The 6,293-nt window shown below is 50.0% G+C and overlaps 1 non-coding gene across 1 annotated transcript; it reads left to right on the forward strand.

Annotated features, from left to right (window-relative positions):
* Positions 1 to 2,004: 2,004 nt before the first annotated feature.
* Positions 2,005 to 2,168, forward strand: LOC120850767. Its single transcript, XR_005718213.1, has one exon. It is a non-coding gene; the product is annotated as a U1 spliceosomal RNA (small nuclear RNA).
* Positions 2,169 to 6,293: the final 4,125 nt, after the last annotated feature.

Consider the following 6,293-nt stretch of genomic DNA (forward strand, 5'->3'; position numbering starts at 1 on the left):
TTCTGCCCTGGCGACGGCTCTTCTAAACTGATTATAATGTAATTAAATGCAAAACCTGTTCGCTCTACTGACGTCTAACCCCTGGTTGGCACAGTTCGTAGGGCGCTCCACTGAAAGTGTAGGTCCCGGGCTCGATACCCGGACCGGGCGGATTTTTTCGGTAGTGTACCAGTCGCCTGGCTGTATTTTGAGATTTCTGTTTGTCCTTTGTCCCTCTTGTTCCCCTTCTCCGGGGATTATTTTCGGCATTCTTTTAAACTCTTCCCCCGTAAAGGGTCGTCAAACGTGTTATCTCTTGGATCTTGCTGTGGTTCTTGGAAGATACTGCCAACATCAGTGTCGCTCAGGGTCACTAACCTTGGAGGACACGTCTCGTCGCCTGGAGAACAGAGATGCATTCATTATTATATGTTCTGTTTTCAAGGGCTTCCGGGGCTTGGAGTTCGGTTTGATGTCGCGCTGTCTTGGGTTCGCTGGAACTTCCCACAGTAAAGCGCACATTCTGGCTTCTCAAGTTTCGATAACAATAACAACCAAGAAACAAGATGAAGCTGTGCTTTTACGCCCACGCGCGGGGACGTAGCCTCGGCCATATATAAAAGAAAAGAAAAAAAAACATTCGACGTGTTCATTGAGCTGTTTAAAATAATGAACCTCGATTACTCAGTGTGCCGGCATTTATTCAGGTTGACTAAAAGTGTCCAGAGCCTCATTTTTTTTTCCCCCATTGATAACCTTTTTTTACGATCCGGAGGTACTTTACGTAGAGTCTTCATCTCATGGTAAGCTATCGCCCCCTGAATTAAGAAGCATACATCTGAATCTAACAGCAGCCGATATACGAAGCGGTCGACTCGTGCTTGTCAGATGTGCAGAACGTCTAGTTGAAAACCACAAATTGCGCCAGCAAAGTGAAACACCGTGCGAATAAAGACAACTCCCGCGGTATGCGCGGCTTCGCGTTTGGGTGGCCACTTTGAAATGTAATCGCCGCCGTACATGTACGACGATGACCGTCAAAAGAGTAAGCTGGAAGCAGCCGTCTAGCGTATAGGAGGGGTCCATACCACGGGCGAATGTCGTTTTAGCGCACAGCGACATTTGAGCGAATCGACGTTTTAGCGAATAACGGGGGCGCGCGTTAACCCATCCGCCGCGCTGCGCTTACGCCGCATCGCGGCGATAGTCTGCGGCGTTTCATTAGAAAAATGTGAACCCATTTGGCCCACCCGAAAACGCCCCTCCGCGGCGTCCGACTATTCGCTAAAATGTCATTCGGTGAAACGTGGGCGTTCGCTAAAACGTCATTCGATCAAGTGAGTGCCTCCCGCGTAGGAGTCTGTCGAGAAGGGTGACGTATGAACAGACTTGTTAATAACCGCTTTCTGCAGCAGCACAAAAAACAAAAGTACGTTTGAAGGAAAACATTCTCCAGTTCATTCGGGGGATTACGAGCAAAATATTTTTCACCCATTCAGGAAACTGGCGACGGGGATGGGGTTATCAGTTCACCTGGCGACGAGGATGGGATGTGTCCATTACGTCATGTACTGCCATCAGCAGCGATTTTTAGGGGCGATTTTGGTAGACGCGAAACATTTTCCACAAACCTCGCGGACGCCCAGCGGCCCAACACACGGCAACTCGACGAACGACAAAACAACAGCGCACCGACGACCGACGCGCCTACGTAGCTGTTCGGCGATGATGATGATAGTTCGTGTGGCGCCATCTGTTAGCGCTTCCCGTTGCTGTGAGAATCGCTTGACTGTGTGTTGTCTGGGAGTGCGCAAGCGACAAAAATGAATAAAATATTAAAGGACGCGGAGACCCTTGCATTGTTTAATTAAGAGATATACTCCTACGACCATCGGATCCTGTTCATAGTTTAAATTTTGGCGATAGCTGTGGAAACAGAGGCGCAAAGGTGTTTCTGACGAACGGCTCACTGCGCATCGCGCCTACCCCGTCCCGAAGTGGACCGGATTTCGACCATGATGAAGCATACTTACCTGGTGCCGGGGCTACCTTGATCAACGAGGAGGTGCCTCCAGGGAGAGGCGCGGCCATTGCACCTCGGCTGTGCTGACCCCTGCCACTATCCCAAACTGGGACAGATGGGGCATGCAATTTTTGGTAGTGGGGGACTGCGTTCGCGCTATCCCCCTACATTGAAATCCAAAAAGAGATGACATATATTTAGAAGTGACACTTTAGCGTATAGTGGGCCGCCGCGAAACGGCGTTTACGGGTGGGCAAGTGGATTCACATTTTATTAATGAGCCGCCGCAGCGCTAGGGAGTAGTTAAACGCGCGCCCCGTTATCTGCTATAGTTGATTCGCTCAAATGTCGCTGTTCATTAAAATGTCTTTCGATGTGACCGATGTTTATAGGCTTCACAGCATCAGGGGAAACCAAGACCTATAGACCGTTTTACTGAAAAAGGGCGAGAGAGAAAAGGGGAAAGGGCTACCGGCGCTTTCCCCCTCTCTGATTGTGTAGAAAGAGTGAGAGTCCCGGATGAGAGGCTTGGCCGGTGTTGGGTGTCTGCTGTGCCCGAACTTCGTTCGCGCTTTCTTTCCTGTTTTAAACTCGCAAACTTAATTAGAGCCAGAGGCTTCAATGGCAACAGTCCCCCGGTCATCGGGACACTATTGCTGGGTCATAGGGTGCAGGAATAAGAACAGAAAGCATAGAATACTGTCCGAGGACCTATGTAGCTTGCAATGAATCCGGCAAGGCCAGAGCGGCTGCAATGTCTCTGAGCTCCATCGCTTTCCACATGACCCCTGTCTCCGGCGGCAGTGGATTGCGTCCGTAAACCGAAAAGGCGTTTCCTCAACGCCATCATCTCTACTTCGCACGGAACATTTCGTGAATGGAGCGCGCACCGAACGCTGTACCGCCGATGAACATGGGGTACGCTCGCAATGTGCGTGCGAGTTTTCTCATGATAACTGCTGTTTCAGCTTGTAAAATTTCGTAACTGAATTTATCTTAATAGTGATAATTTGCAGTGCTGACTGACTCGGTTTTATCATCTACAACACTTAGTTGAAGGCTCATTTCCGCCGCCGGGTGAGGCTGGAAATTGTTGAAAACGTAGTTCTATTGTTTGTTTGTTTTTTAATCGCGATCTCCTGCGCGATACCAGAGAGCCGACAAAAGCGCTCCTTGAAGTGCCGCTGGAGGGTTGTTTCTGTTGACTTAGGCGCTTTGAGGCGCTTGATAGTCGCTGCAGGAACGTCTCGTGTGTTGCGATCTGCGTTTTCGAGCCCAGAGTGCACGTTTCTTTGTTTGAGTCATGGCATCCGCCAGTGTGGCGACGGGGGGAACAGCGGCAGCGAACGTGCCAGCTATAGAAATTGGAGGTGAGAACCGAAAACATTGCATCAAATAGTAAGATAATTCGTGGCTGCTTCGAGGCTTTCTGCGGTTCGATAAAAGTACATCTGGAGCGTCTTCGTCGTTCATTCACCAGGAAATATAAGAACAGGGACACGAAGATAAAAACAGCAGAGCAGGACGATATGTAGCAGCTCCGGGCGTTTACAAAGTTAATTGAGGTTCCCGTTTCGTGTATAACTTGTTGATTACAACTAAAAGCGACTAAGTTGAAATAGGCCCATTGCAAGCAAAAATGTATAAATGGTTCATCATTTCCAGTCATGCGGAAAGCAATGGAGCTTAAAAACATTCCAGCCGTACTTGCCTTGCCGGATTCCATGCAAGCTACATAGGTCCTCGGGCAGTATTCGACGCTTTCTGCCCTTATTCGTGCGGGGGACTGTAGCCATCGAAGACCATGACTCTAATTAAAGGACCCATGAAACGAATTTTGGGCTGGAGTAAATCAATTTATATTGGGATTTTACTAATAGCACATCGTTCAGTGGGCCAAAAGAACAAAGGTAGAAAGTCAGAAGCCTGACTTTTGCTACAAAAATTTGCGAAACATAGCGGACTATTTCGTACCTCCTTCCCTTCGTAAACTCTCCGCCTTTTCACTGTGATACATCCGCGGACCCCGCAGCGTGTCACCGGGCTACTATACTCCGTTTCACCTTCCGTCCGAGCACAGCGGACGCTAGGAGCCATCCCAGCCAATGCGGCGTTGAGGGAGTGTCATGCGACCTTGAGCTCCCTGTGTCGCCCCACCCCACCGGCAGGTCACGCGACTTTCTCCCGGCGCTGGATCGGCTGGGATGGCTCGTGGCGTCCACTGCGCTCGGACTGACGGTGAAACGGAGTATAGCCACCATAACCGGGCCCCCGCAGCGCGTCACCAGGGCCCAAGCGCACGTCACACGACACCGGACCTCACTTAATCCCTTTACCCCTAAGCTGACATTGCGGTGGAAGCTACGCGCTTGCCGGACCAATCAGCCGCCTCCCTTTCATCACCTGACCTCATTCTCTGCGGGTCGGCATGCGCGAGAAGGCGTGATCACGTGGAAAATGTGTGGCTGGCCCAACGAGCACGCAGCTTCCACAGCACTGTCAGCTTCGGGGTGAACGGGGTGGGGAAAGCAACTAGTCGGAATTTTGAGCGACGGGCTAATCTTCTAGGGGAACAATGGCTGTGTCCGGGCTACACAAGCGAGATTCCGAGCAAAAGGGGACTCCCTTCTTTCCGACTTCTTGAACTGTTTGGTACAATGCGCGATTTATGAGTTGAGGAGGAAAGCTAAACAGAAAAAAGTTGAAAAAGCGTTTCATGACTCCTTTAAAGGGCAACTCCGCTTGATTTCGGAAATTTTGAGATAGAGGGTGATATAAACGTGAAAAGTACTTCAAAACAACCCTAGACCGTTTGTCTCATTAAAAGCAAAATATTTTTCGTGCGATCTTGTTATTTACCACAATCGCAAACCGAAACTGAAACTTCGGCACAGCCGGGCAACATTGTACTCTCAACGTCAGTTGCATACGCACCTACGTGGAATACAAGGGGTCACGTGATCTACTAGCGGTAACCCAAGAAAGACGCGGATGCGAGGGGAAGGGCGAGGAGGGAGGAGGAAGGGCGGGCCTAGCCGCGGCGGCGTACAGGCAACGCAAGCAGCAACGAAGCAGGCTATGTAGGCGGCAACCCAGGAGGCTAGTCGGTTGGCACCGGTTGGCAGGTGTGTCAGCGAAACTCATCCCGTACAACTCTCTCTTCCTCTTTTTGTTTCTCTTGTTCTCGTTCATTCTTTTTTTTTTTTTTTTTTCTGTCTTGAGTGATCTCTATTGTAGTAGGCTCGCCTCTTTGCTCGCTCAAACGTGGAGCGCGTCCGTAGCGCCGCCCGGTAAGCTCTCCCTGGAAAAGAAAATACAAGAAAAAAACTGCGTATGCAACAGACGTCAGCCACAACGGAAATACAACGTTGGCTGCGCCGCACGTCGCCCGCTAAATTAGCGGATTTCGGTGACTTCGCGCGTCTCAGTTTTTGTCGGCCGGTTTAGTGATCTTTTAGGCGGTATTACGTTATAATATTTGACATTCGATCTCTTTAGATGACACTAAAGAGAGTCGCAGTGTTTGGTAACAACCGAGAATGAAGCGGAGTTTCCCTTTAAGTTTGGGAGTTTGAAACGTAGAAAAAAGCGCGAACGAAGTTGGGGCACTGCAGACGCCCAACACCGGCCAGGACTCTCATCCGGGACTTCCACTCTTTCTGCACAATCAGAAAGGGGGAAAGCGCCGGTAGCCCTTTCCCCTTTTCTCTCTCGCTCTCAAAATGGCGCTACCCACGATAAAACGGTCTATACTGGTTCTTTTTGCAGTGTTGATGCTAAGAATGACGCTGCGCTATTTGTCTAAAAACCTCTATAAATAAGTTTCGGGTGGCTTTACGAAAGCTGACCTTGCATGGGGCGCCGCTGTAGCTTCTGCGGCCGGTTAACTTTGCTTGGGTCGTCTCTGATTCGTGTGTTATCGTGTGCCGCCGTTCGCCAGTTGAAACGCCTTTTTATTAATGTTTGCGCATGGTTTACACCGTGGTTTGCAGTAACCGGGCACTGTTCATTTTCTTCCTCCCAATATTATGGCATTTGTTGTGTTAGTGGTAGCAGACAGAAGGCATTCGTTCGCGCTTCACTCGAAGATTTCGTGGTTGGAGATGTAGACGCCGGTCCATAAAAAAATGTGTTCGTTGTTCCGTGTGCGCCACAGGAAAGTATGTCGTGCATAACGGAAGGACAGCGCAAATGAAACCTGAAAGGTTGCTCCGCAGCTCTTCGTGGAGTGAGCTACAAGCCTTCCCGTCGGACTCGGACGGCGGTTCCTCTGAATCGGAATCTTGACCAT

Source organism: Ixodes scapularis, unplaced genomic scaffold (assembly GCF_016920785.2).
Source record: "Ixodes scapularis isolate PalLabHiFi unplaced genomic scaffold, ASM1692078v2 PGA_scaffold13__105_contigs__length_92229423, whole genome shotgun sequence".
Taxonomy (NCBI): Eukaryota; Metazoa; Arthropoda; class Arachnida; order Ixodida; family Ixodidae; genus Ixodes; species Ixodes scapularis.